We start from the raw sequence: 12,708 nt of genomic DNA on the forward strand, positions 1-12,708 counted from the left end.
GTGTGAAGCGAGGGAGAGCTTGGAGCTCGTTGGCTATGGCGCCGGGCGCCGCTTGCACTGCCTTGGCCGGAGGCGGCCCTGCCGGGCGTAGGTGGCAGTGTTTTGGTTGGTGATGCGGTGCCAAGGGCGGCGCGCCCGCGTGAGAAATGGTGGCCGGTAGTGATGACATGGCCACCCGATAAGGGGTTGATCCCGCGGCCCTTGGGGCCCCAAAATTTTGAGAAAGAGAGGGAGGGCAATAGCGACATCACTATTGCCTCCCCCCCTCATGAAAGAGGAAGGTCCCACAACAACGAACAAGGAGCATAGGGAGAAAGAGAAAGAGAATTCGAGGGCAGCAAAGAGACCATTCCAAAGCGTGTCCGGGCAAAGTGAAGGCCAAGTAGTCCAAAGAGAAAAAGGGCCAGTAGAGGCCGGACAAACCAAAGCAAAGGGCAAAAATGAAGGCCAAGGCCAAAAGGGGGCAAAGGAGGAGTCGGATAGAGAGAGAGAGTCAAAGTCAAGCCAAATAGAGCAGTGTAAGGTTAAGCCCACAAAGGGGTAAAAAATGGAAGATAAAAATAAAAAATAAAAAGCCAAGGGGCAATAGCGACATCGCTAATGCCCCACCCCCCCCAAGTGCAAAAGAGAGAAGAAGAGAGCAGATAGAGCAAGGCGGTGCCCCCTTTCCCAAAAATGCCAATTCAAGGTGCCACATGGAACAATTAAATTGTAAATTCCTAAACTAAAGGCCCCCCCTATAAAAGTCAAAAAGGGATCAAATGAAGGGCTTTTTTCCTGGCTTTTTGGATGCCGTTTGAAGCGCTTCAAGGTGGAGTTCTCTAGCAAGCTAGCCCCTTTGTAACTTTGATTGAAAATGGCCATGGTGATGGCAGTGCAAGCCCGTGTATATGTTTTTTGAAGTACAATCAAGCAACAGTTGCCTCCCATGCTGTTGTTTCCCCTTCCCCCCTTCTCTTTCTCCTGCTTTCATGGTTCTGCTCGGTGCCGGTTGTGTGGATGTGTGTGCCCTCCCGGACTGATGGTGTTTTGTGTGAGAGAGTGATATTGAGTGGCTGTGTGCGTGTGTAAGGGTGGAGACAGGCAGTGGTAGCAGGTGTACCTTGTGTGGTGGATTTGTGGAGTGTGTGAATAGTGGAAATTGAGCAGGCGGTGGTCTACTAGCGTAAAGTGTTTCTTTGAAGGTGTTTTTTGAGAGAATAGCGGCGTTGTGGATACCCTGAGCTATAGAGAGGCCTTTGTGTTGGTGCCGGGTGTGTTCCCCCATTCCCCCTCTCCATCTTTTGGTGCCCCCACAGAGGAGCATGCTGATTGCTCCCAGTTAATCGAAAAGAAGCAGTTTTTTGCATTGGAAGTCATGGTAGCTAGAAGCTATGGATCGATTTTTACAGGAGAAGAGAGCCGTGATGAGTGGACGTTGAATTTCGAGCTGTATATGCTATCATTGCGTATGCCGAACGAGGATAGCAAAATGCAAACTTTTTCTTTGATGATGCATGGTAGAGCTAAAGCATGGTAGGAAGCGTTAGAAGGTGAGCCGAAGCAAGCATGGCCGGCTCTACGAGCAAGGTTTCTTCACGACTTTCGCAGGAGGCGTCCCTAGTCAAGATGGATGCAAAGCTGAAGGCGCTTAAGCAAGATGTAAGTGAAGAATTAAATCTGTTTTTGGGTCATTTTGAAGAGTGTTGGGCAGAACTAGCGGCAACCATGTAGTTGGCTAATGGAGACTATTTCAAGCTAGACAATTTCATGGCATGTCTATATCCCAAGGTGAGAGAGAAAGTTGATTTTGAGAGCCTAGAGAATTACAATGATGCGGTAGCCATTGCACGGTTGAAGAGCCGAAAGATAAAGAAGAAGATAGAGCAGGGTGTGTCAGGCAATGAGATGATGGCCCATGTTCAACCGTCGCACAGTCCGAGGGAGGCTGTATACGAAGATAATCACGAAAACCGCGGTGTAGCTGTTGTGCTGCAAAATTGGGTGCACACGATGCAAGATTTGTCCAAGAAAATGCAGGAGTTGCGGCTCAGTGTCATGGATAGAGGAAAGCCAAGAGGAGCAAGGGGCAGGGCAAGGCCACTGCCAGGTAGGTGTTACAATTGCGGAGAAGAAGGGCACTATGCACGTGATTGTCCTCAACTATAGAAAGAAAGAGGAGGCATTTACCCGTTGTTTGGTAGAGGTCGAGGGCAAGGAAAAATACATTGGTCCAAGAGAACAAGCGGTGGAGAATCTTGTGCAACCAGCTCCGCAAAACGGAGGTGAGTTCCCAAGAGTAAACATCATAGGGGTGGATAAGCAGGATGACGAAGTTTTGGACAATAAGAGAGCAAGAGCTGAGAGAGAGAGACGGAGACAGAGTGGGAGACTAGAGCTCGCAAAGGCAAAGAGAAGGTGTACGAAGGTAGAGAGCAGCCCGAGCGTAGCAAAAGAAGGAGGCGTCACAAAATCAAGCAGGCGGATTTCCAACTAGGGCGTGGCTATCCCGAGTACAATCTGGTAAGCGGATGTTCAAAATCAAAAATCAAACATTACTTTTGGTCAGCTGTTGTTAGCCTTAAATCCAAAGTTAAGAAGGCAGTGGTCCACAAGAGTTAGTACCAGGTTGCCAAGAGCTAAGGGAAATGTGCAAACGGTGCAAAACATGGCTTTGAGGGTAGGTAGTCCCACTGATGTTCTTTCGTTGGTGGATGCAATTATAGATAAGAGGATGCAGGTACAAGCCTACATAGATGATGGAGAGTAGGTTTGTGTCATGATGGAAGCAGCCATGAAAGAGACGGGAGTCAAGGCAGTAGCAAGGTCAAATGTGCGCATGAAGGAGGATGGCCAACCATACCAAAGCTAGGTGTCTGGGTGTGGCTCAGCATGTAAAGGTCAAGGTGATGGGCATAGAGTACCTGATCGATTTTTTTGTGATGAAGGCAAGGGATAATGCTTATCCAATCATTTTGGGTAGGCCATGGATTTTGGGCCTTGGAGATAGGAGCAAAGCAGGATTGGGAGAGCAAAGTATTCACTCTACCTGACAAAGAGAAAGGCAGACAAATTGTGCTTGATTTGAAGACCAAGGAGAGCAGTTCTCATCCTATGGCAGTTACAGATGAGGGTGACATGACAAGCTATGAGTATGAGACAGAGACAGGCTATGATGAAGGCTATACTAGCACAGAGGAAGAGGAGAGCGAGGATGACATGATGAAGATAGATGCAGACTTATTCGAGGTCACCATAGATGACTCCCCGCCTAAAGAAGAAGGTATGCAGCCTGAAGCTCATGGTTTAAGCATAGAGGAGGTTTCAAGCATGATAAGTGAAGATTTAACCAAATGGAAAAGGAAGGTTATATTCAACTGTGTGAGTCCTATCCAAATCTATTTGTGACGGAGTACAAGCATTTGCGAGGTGCAAAAGGGGTAGAGCACAAGATTGTTCTTAAGGAGGGACATAAGCTTAAAGCACAGAAGATGAGAAGACTAGGTGAAATCCAAAAGGAGGCCCTTTGGCAAGAGATCAATAAGCTACTGGATGCAGGGATCATATTTCCTGTAAAAGAGTCAGAGTGGATCTTGCCAGTGGTCATAACCCCTAAGAAGAATGGGAAATGGAGAGTGTGTGTCAACTACAATCCATTGAATGCCACGACCAAGAGGAATCACTATCCCTTGCTGTTTCAAGATGAAATCCTAAATCAGGTGGTTGGGCATGAGAGGTACTCAATTATGGATGGCTTTTTGGGGTATTTTCAAATAGGGATTGCACTTGAAGACCAGTTAAAGACCACATTCATATCTCCATGGGGTTGTTTCGCTTACTACAGCATGCCGTTCGGATTGGTGAATGCCTATGCCACCTTCCAAGGTTGGATGAACAGGGTATATGGTCCATACCTGGGCCGTTTTATTAGGGTCTTCATGGATGATATTGGCTGCTACAGTTCAAGATTGGAGCACCTGTCACAGCTACAGTTATGCTTTTAGAGGCTTGATGAAGAAGGAGGTCAGCTGAATCCCAAGAAGTGTAAGCTAGCACAGCCTCGAGCACAGCTGTTAGGTCATGTGGTGTCGCAAAACGGTATAGATGCTGATCCCGAGAAGGTGAAGGCATGGGTGTTGATGGAGCCACCATCAAATGCTCAAGGTTTGGCTTCATTCTTTCATAAGCTGAAGTATTTATCACGTTTCTTTTGGATGTTGTTGCAATATGTGCATCCTCTTCAAAAGAGGGCTCAGCAGGTGCATGGTTATGAGTGGGATGGGGAAGCTCATGAGGTTTCTGATAGAGTCAAGGAGTTTTTTTGTCAGTTTTCCAGTGGTGTGTCCTCCCAAGAGAGAGGACGACTTTTATGTGTCTATGATGGTGGGTACAGTTGCCATTGGAGCGGGTCTATTGCAAATGTTAGGGAGAGGCTACAAGCCAATATAGTTTGAGAGCAGGCTGATTAGCCCAGGAGAGGCTACCCACACCGAAGCAGAGCAATGGGTGATGGCTTTGGTCTTCGCTTGCAGGAAGTTCAAAGTCCATTTGATTATGCGTAAGTTTTTTGTGTTGACGGCTAATAATCTATTGCCAGAGGTAGTGCTACGTTTGAAGCCAGGAAGGAGGATTATGAAGTGGGTGTTGGAGCTACAAGAGTTCGAATTCAAGTTCAAGGTAGATCACATGAGTCGGTCTCTCCTGGCAGACATTCTTGTCAACAAGGCCATCGATTTGCCGGCCTATCCAAGGGTAGTGCGAGATGAAGCTAATGAGTAACCCAACTTGGAGGATGCTTTTACAATGTGGTTCGATGGAGCATATCAAAGGGTAGTGCAGAAGGCAGGAGGAGGTGTGGTGATACATGACCCACAAGGCAAAGCTATATTCTCAAAGGCGTATGATCTAGAGGATGTCCACATCAATAATGAGGCAGAGTATCTCACTTTGCATTTGGGTCTTAAACAGTGCATAGAGTTTGGCATTTCAAGGTTGTTGGTGAAGGGAGATGCGTTGCTAGTCATCAAGCAACTGTTAGGCCAATGGCAGGTAAAGCGTGATTCTTTGAAGCATTGGTTCTTTTCCATCAAGAAGATGTTGAAGTCTTTTGAAGAAGTCCAATTCAATCATGTGAGGAGAGAGCATAACCAAGAGGCGGATCAGCTAGCAAGTAGCAAAGTACAGGTGCATGTTGCAGGTCTATATGTGTCCCCAGCCACTTATGCAGGTAGAGAGACTCTTAAGGAGATTGAAGGTTTTTTGGGTACAGGGCAATGTTCAGAAGGTTTGGCCAAGCTACAAAAGAGAAGAGTGGTGCAAAAGGCCTGCAAATTCACACTGGTAGGTGAAGATCTTATGAGCTCTGGGTGTAATGGAGTTCTTAGAAGGGTGCTATACAAAGAAGAGATAGAAATGGTGCTGGAGCAATGCCATGAAGAGAGGGGACACCAAGGCAAAGACCACGTTCTATTTCAAGTTCTTAGAGCAGGCTTCTGGTGGCCTTCCATTGTGAAAAACGTGCATTACTGGTGCAAGATGTGTCACGAGTGTCAGCCTATAGGTGAAAGACGACTGGTAGCGGAGTCACAGGGTGCCATCATCGCACAAAGTGCTTTCGAGAAGTGGGGCTTGGATGCCATAGGCCCTCTCCCAAAGTCTACAATTGGTAAGAAGTACGTGGTGGTAGCCATTGACTACCTTACAAGGTGGGTCGAGGCCAAAGCAGTGAAAGACGTAAATGCTAATATGGTGGCTCAGTTTTTATTTAATAGCATATGTTGCCGTTTTGGTGTTCCATGGGTGTTAGTTTCTGATAGGGGTCAGGGGTTTAGGAGCAAGCTCATGAGCTCATTAGTGGAGAAGTTGAAGATTCAGCATCGGTTTTCCTCGCCCTATCTCCCCCAATGCAATGGTCTAGTCGAAAGTGCTAGTGGTCAAATCGTCAAGATGTTAACGAGGTAAGTGTATAAGCAGGAAGCTGAGTGGGGAGCAAATCTAGAGAAATGTCTGTGGGTGTATAGAACATCCTATAAAGTGGCTACAAACTTCACTCCCTTTGAGCTAGTCTATGGTAAGGAGGCGGTGTTGCCGGTGCATGCACAACTAGGTGTTTTGAAGGGTATGTGGCATGTCAATGACACTCAACAAGGGGTTCTACAGGATCGAATAGCCAGTTTGGAGGCTTTGCAGATGGACAGAGAGGCAATGGCATACTACTATGTGAAGCAGAGGGAGAAGCGGGTTGCCAAGTCCAATCAGAACCTGCCGGACAAGAAGATAGAGGAAGGAGACCTAGTCATGAAGTACAAAAGCTACCTGCATTTCACATTCCAGAAGAAGTTCAAGAAGAAGTGGTGGGTCCATATAAAGTGAAGAAGGCCTTTTTGAATGGGACCTATCAGCTAGTAGAGCAAATGGAAAGCTTCTTGGAAACATGGTAAATGGTGTGCGGCTCAAGCTATATTTTGAGAGGGATTTAGTACTAGAGGTGCAGCAAATTGTAGTCAAGGGGGTGGGCAACCCACCTAGAACACGCGGTGTGTGAGAGAAAGAAGATGAAGCTTTTGTACATAGTTTGTACATACAGTTATGATTTTGCGAGTGCTTTTAATTGTCAGTTTGGTGTGCCAATTTCAAAGTTTTGTACATATGCTTTTGGTCGAACATTTATGTTCGACGAGGGGGCTGGGCAATGATGGTGCAACCAAAGTTGGTCGAAGCTAGGGGGTGGTCTATGCCAGGCAGAGACAGCTACCGAGTGCATTGCAGAAGGCTAGGGCACGTGCCAAGGAATCGGGCAGCCAAAGGGTAGCAGGAATGTATGCTTAAAGCACCTTTTTAGGCCAAAAGTGTTGCGGGATAGTCCTGATGGGATGGAAAATGAAGGTGACGGAAATGCCAAGTCAGTTCTCTGAAGTGTAGTGTTAAGTGTGCCCTAGAAGCCGATCCAAACGGCTCATCAAACGGAGCCCTGGTGTGAAAGATACTGAAGTTTAAAGCTGGAGTGCGTAGCAGATCCCCAACCGACAGGGCAGCTCGGGACAGGTGGCCCCGGCTGAAGTTAATACATATATATGTAGTGCTCAAGTTGTGAAGCATGTCGGTCTTCTCGGATTGCGAATCGGAGCTCTGGTTGGCAAGATATGGTCAGTTGAAATTTTTTTGGGGGTCGGATCTTAGCCCATTTAGCCGCATTGGGAAATGTGCCATCTGGTGTTTTCATGAGCTCCCCAAGTGTTTAGTACGTAGTATGTAGCATATGATGCTAGCAGGAAGTGACTACACGTCAGATGGAGTCCGGAGCGGTGAGATACTGAAGTCGGAAGATGAGGTGCATTTTCTCGGATTGGACTGCAGGTGATTTGGTCAGTTTTATAACCTCGGTTCGAGGTCTTCCTAGCCTAGGGATGAGATGAGAACTATGCGGCTTGAAGCTGGAGATATGAAATCTTAGTGAGCCTTAATTGCTTGGGAGTTGGATCAGTAGGTGATGTTTGGCAGGCTCTGCAAGCTGGGGGAAGCAAGTTTTTGTTTAAAGGATTTTTTTGCTTGTTCAAAGGCCTTAAAAGGCTGAAGCGAGGGAGGGAGGGCAATAGAGACATCGCTATTGCCTCTCCCCCTCATGAAAGAGGAAGGTCCCACAGCAGCGGACAAGGAGCATAGCAAGAAAGAGAAAGAGAGTTCGAGGGCAGCAAAGAGACCATTCCAAAGCGTGTCCGGGCAAAGTGAAGGCCAAGTAGGCCAAAGATAAAAAGGGTCAGTAGAGGCCGGACAAACCAAAGCAAAGGGCAAAAATGAAGGCCAAGGCCAAAGGGGGGCAAAGGAGGAGTCAGATAGAGAGAGAGAGAGATTCAAAGTCAAGCCAAATAGAGCAGTGTAAGTTTAAGCCCACAAAGGGGTAAAAAATGGAAGATAAAAATAAAAAATAAAAAGCCAATGGGCAATAGCGACATCGCTAATACCCCCCCCCCCCCCCCCCCAAGTGCAAAAGAGAGAAGAAGAGAGCAGATAGAGCAAGGCGGTGCCCCCTTTCCCAAAAATGCAAATTCAAGGTGCCGGGTGGACCAATTAAATTGTAAATTCCCAAATTAAAGGCCCCCACTATAAATGTCAAAAAGGGGATCAAATGCAGGGCTTTTTTCCTGGCTTTTTGGATGTCGTTTGAAGCCTACAAGCTGGTGTTCTCTAGCAAGCTAGTCCCTTTGTAACTTTGATTGAAAATGGCCATGGTGATGGCAGTGCAAGCCCATGTATATGTTTTTTGAAGTGCAATCAAGCCACAATTGCCTCCCGTGCTGTTGTTTCCCCTTCCCCCCTTCTCTTTCTCCTACTTTCATGGTTCTGTTGTGCCGGTTGTGTGGATGTGTGTGCCCCCCCCGACCGACGTTGTTTTGTGTGAGAGAGTGAGATTGAGTGGCTGTGTGCATGTGTAAGGGTGGAGATACGTAGTGGTAGCAGGTGTACCTTGTGTGGTGGATTTGTGGAGTGTGTGAACAGTGGAAATTGAGCAGACGGTGGTCTGCTAGCGTAAAGTGTTTGTTTGAAGGTGTTTTTCGAGAGGATAGGGGTGTTGTGGATACCCTGAGCTATAGAGAGGCCTTTGTGTTGGTGTCGGGTGTGTTCTCCCATTCCCCCTCTCCAACGTGGAATTGGGTTGTGATGAGATGATCCGTGAACTTACTTCAATGGTAGAGGAGATGATTGCCCAACATTCTGCTCATTTGTCTCCACCTATGCTCACAAATTCTGGAGCATGTTCGAGCTGTGGTTTGCCACCTTTTTTCCAAGTGCAAAAAGACATGAGGTTCTTGTCTAGTTGAGAATCTAGATTTATTTCTCTTCACAGTTTTTCTTCGTTTTCACCAACAATGTTGCACTTGATCGTCTCAAGATTTCTTCCCGTATTGATTGATTTTGTTGTGGCAGTGTCCTTTGGTCAAGGTTTATCTGCATTCTCTTTGCTTTGACCACCTGCTTCAATTGATGTTGACTCCATTGGTTGTAATATTGCACCTTTTGATTGCAACTGTTGAGAATTTTCCGTCTGCATCTGAGTAACCTTTGATCTTAGAAGATCCATTGTACTTCCAAGAAAAATCTGTCTCTTTGGAGGAGATTTTGGTGGTGACCTTTGTGTAGCTTTTCGAACTTTAGCTTCTATTGACTTCAACTTTTTTGTCTGTTGTGGCAGCTTGAGTCTATGCATCATCTTCAGATAGTATTTGACTTCAGACTTACCATCCATAGGGGTTTGTACAAGGTCATGATCTTGTTGATATTCCTTACCCTGTGCATCTTGATATGCATTTGTGAGATTGGTCACATGTAACTATTTGAACACAATTGGATTTGTCCGTTGTTGACTCTTTTTATATCCATTGTAGCCATATAGCTGTAAAATCTACTTTGTTGCACTTGTGCATGTGTTGGCATTGTTATTGGCTTGTGCTATTGTACTTAAATTCTCAGCTCGATTTGAGTCCATGTTGACTGGTTCTCTAAAAACTATCTCCTAGCAGATTATGGTTTTGATTAGCAAAATTTTTGCTGCTCGTACTAGCCTAATCTGAAATCCAATGTGATTTGTACCCATGTTCATCCGATTAGAAGCTCAATTTGCAGTGCTTGATTTTGGCAATTTTTAAAAAATTCTACCGCTCACGGCTTTGACTTGGTCTATTTGCTCGCTTTTTTTGGTTGATCTAGTTCACTTCTTCTTGATTTGCTCGCTTTGTTGTGTGTGACTCTCTCTGTGGTGTGTTTTTTTGCTTTTGATTTTTGTTTGTTTTTTCGGCCCCTTTTTTTTCCTTTTTTGACTCCTCTTTTTATTTTTTACGTTTATTTTCTTTTTGTGAACTTTTGAGTTTTCTAAAGTTTTTTTATATTCTTGTGAATTTTTTTATATTTTTTTTGAAAAGATTTGATTTTTTTTAAAAAAACTGAATTTTATAATTTCATCCTGAATTTATAATTTTTCTATAAATTTTGTAATTTTTATGAAACTTTTTAAAGGTTTTATCAATTTTTTGATTTATCATGATTTTTTTAATAAATTTATGTTTTTTAATGGATTTTTATGAATTTTCCACAATGATATCTATGTACTTTTTGATTTTTTAATGGGTCTTTTGTAAGGTTTTTAAAATTTTTAAATGAGTTTTTCTAGTTTTTTATTTACGTAACCTTTTTTAATGGTTTTTTATTGTTTCTGTGATTTTTAAGGTTTTTTAAATTATTATTCTTTAAACCGACAAAACAACAAAACATGAAAAAGAAAAAAAAAAGGAAATTTTTACATCATATCTTACCTAGCATGGCAGTCTCGCGGCAGCAACGTTGACTTGTGGGGAGTCTGCAGCGCTTACGGCGGGCTAATCATTGATGGCTGGTTGAACGTGAGCATCACGAGCGTTGTGCGAAACAGGCGGAGAGATGGTAGGCGCGTGCAACACTGTCACAACTGGATGCGGGGCCCGAGCCTGAGCGACGAGAGAGGGTACAAGAGTGGGTACACGACACAAGGGAGGGGGAGTTTTATGCCGCACGTGACAGCCATGAGAGAGAGAGACAGAGGGTATGAAGGCGGAGTTGAAAACGTGGTTCAAAACGGGATCCGAGTCTGGCCACACTACGAGACGAGAGAGAAGAGAGAGGGCTCAAGGTATACGACAGAGGGTTCGAGGGAGTGTGTGTGTGTGTGTGTGTGAATAGGACAAGGAGAGAGAGAGAGAGAGAGAGAGAGAGAGAGAGAGAGAGAGAGAGAGAGAGAGAGAGAGAGAGAGAGAGAGAGAGTGCTAATAATCGGAGAGAAAGTGAGAGAGATAGGGTGGATAAAGTAGAGAGATAGTGGGGAGGAGAGAGAGAGAGAGAGAGAGAGAGAGAGAGAGAGAGAGAGAGTGCTAATAATCGGAGAGAAAGTGAGAGAGATAGGGTGGATAAAGTAGAGAGATAGTGGGGAGGAGAGAGAGAGAGAGAGAGAGAGAGAGAGAGATAATTAACGCTCTTTTGGGAGGGGGAGGTTTTTTATTTTTTTGTTGATAAATTTGAACCTTAGCACCGCAAGGAGCCGTTCTCACCGCGTGAGCCCACAAAAAATCAAAAATAACCGTCCAGTTTGCCACGAGCGTCGGTGCCGTATCGGACCGCACGCCAAGGTTCAAAAAATCCCACCGGTCCGCATCGAAGCTCAGAGTTCATTTTATTTTTATTTTCGAACGTCCAAAAATGCCAAAAATTTAGGCTGAGAATCACCTGAGAACACTGAGAATCCCAAAATTGCCAAAAAAAATGTCCAAAATTTCTAGAAATCCTAAAAATGCATTATCAATCACAATTGAACACTTTTGACACACATAAGGACACCAAAAATAACAGTTTTTATCAAGAACATGATTTACAACAAAATCAACAACCTAGTCCCCCGAAAATAGCGGAACGCTCAAAATTTGGTGAACGAAAGCCCAAATGCGCTCGAAATCAAGCCTTAAACATGCACTCAAAATAGCTCGACACGATCACAATTTATTTATTTTTTATGGAATTAAAAAAAATTAATGCAAAAATTACCAAAAATTTATAAAAATTTTCCAAAAAATAATTTCATCAATAAAATCCAAACTAGGCAATTAAACCGACAAAATTAGCGGCAAAATTATGTCAAAATTTGATGCATTTGGAGTGTGAAAATCCCTGTTTTGAACTTAGCAGCGCAGTAATTAACCATTACACACATCAAACATGCAATTAAACATTGAATTAATCATGCACATTAAGCACTTCTTACACGCGTGCGCCCGCACACACACACACACACACACACACACACACAAATAATTGGTAGTTTTTACCAATCTTTAGGTGCACACACAAAAGGGTTAATCTTGTCAAAATTGCAATGTGATTTCATAATCTCTAGTTGGGCATGATCATAACACAAATCAATCATCACAATTGAAAAATAATTAAGCACACATTGATTGTTAGGTGCACAATCAAGGGCAAAATAGTGTACACACACCTAAAATTAGGCATACACACACACTTTGATTTTAGTGCACACACACTTGCAATTGACCATCCAAGCATGCAATTAGATCAATTAGGCACACAATTAGCAATCTACATTCACCAATTAGCAATTGCACTTGTCAATTTCATACACCTCCAAATCTGAAAATGAAAAATTCAAAAATTTTCAAAGCATAACATAGCATTGACATGGCATTGCAATTTACATAGAATAGCATAGCATTGACATTTCATCATCATGGTATCTCTAATAATATCTACACATGTTTAGATTCTAGGGAGGTTGAGAATACCACCTTGATTACCTTTCCACTGAAGATCCATTGAACGGTTGAATGCTCCAATCCCTAGTAGCAAATTAGTGTGTAAGTTAGCAGAATTAGTGAAATTAGCAAGGGGTTAGTGTGAATTTAGAGTGTGTAAACATGCAATTGGAAAGATATGGTGACAAATTAGGGAAAAATGAACGCATTGCTTCATGCACACACATCCAAAATCCACAAAAACATAAACACACAAATAAAATTAGTAGTGAAATTAGTGAGGAAATAGATCCGATTATGCCACAATTACACTAGCGTAGGCCATCATCCCCGAAAACAGTGCCAAATGTTGGGGGCTCCATCGTTGCATAGCTCCAATGACCAACAAAAAATTATCAACTGGGAGGGATGAGCTACCTGGCTAGGGCATGGAAACACT

This window comes from Adiantum capillus-veneris, chromosome 4 (genome assembly GCF_014529385.1).
Source record: "Adiantum capillus-veneris isolate H3 chromosome 4, ASM1452938v2, whole genome shotgun sequence".
NCBI classification, from domain to species: domain Eukaryota; kingdom Viridiplantae; phylum Streptophyta; class Polypodiopsida; order Polypodiales; family Pteridaceae; genus Adiantum; species Adiantum capillus-veneris.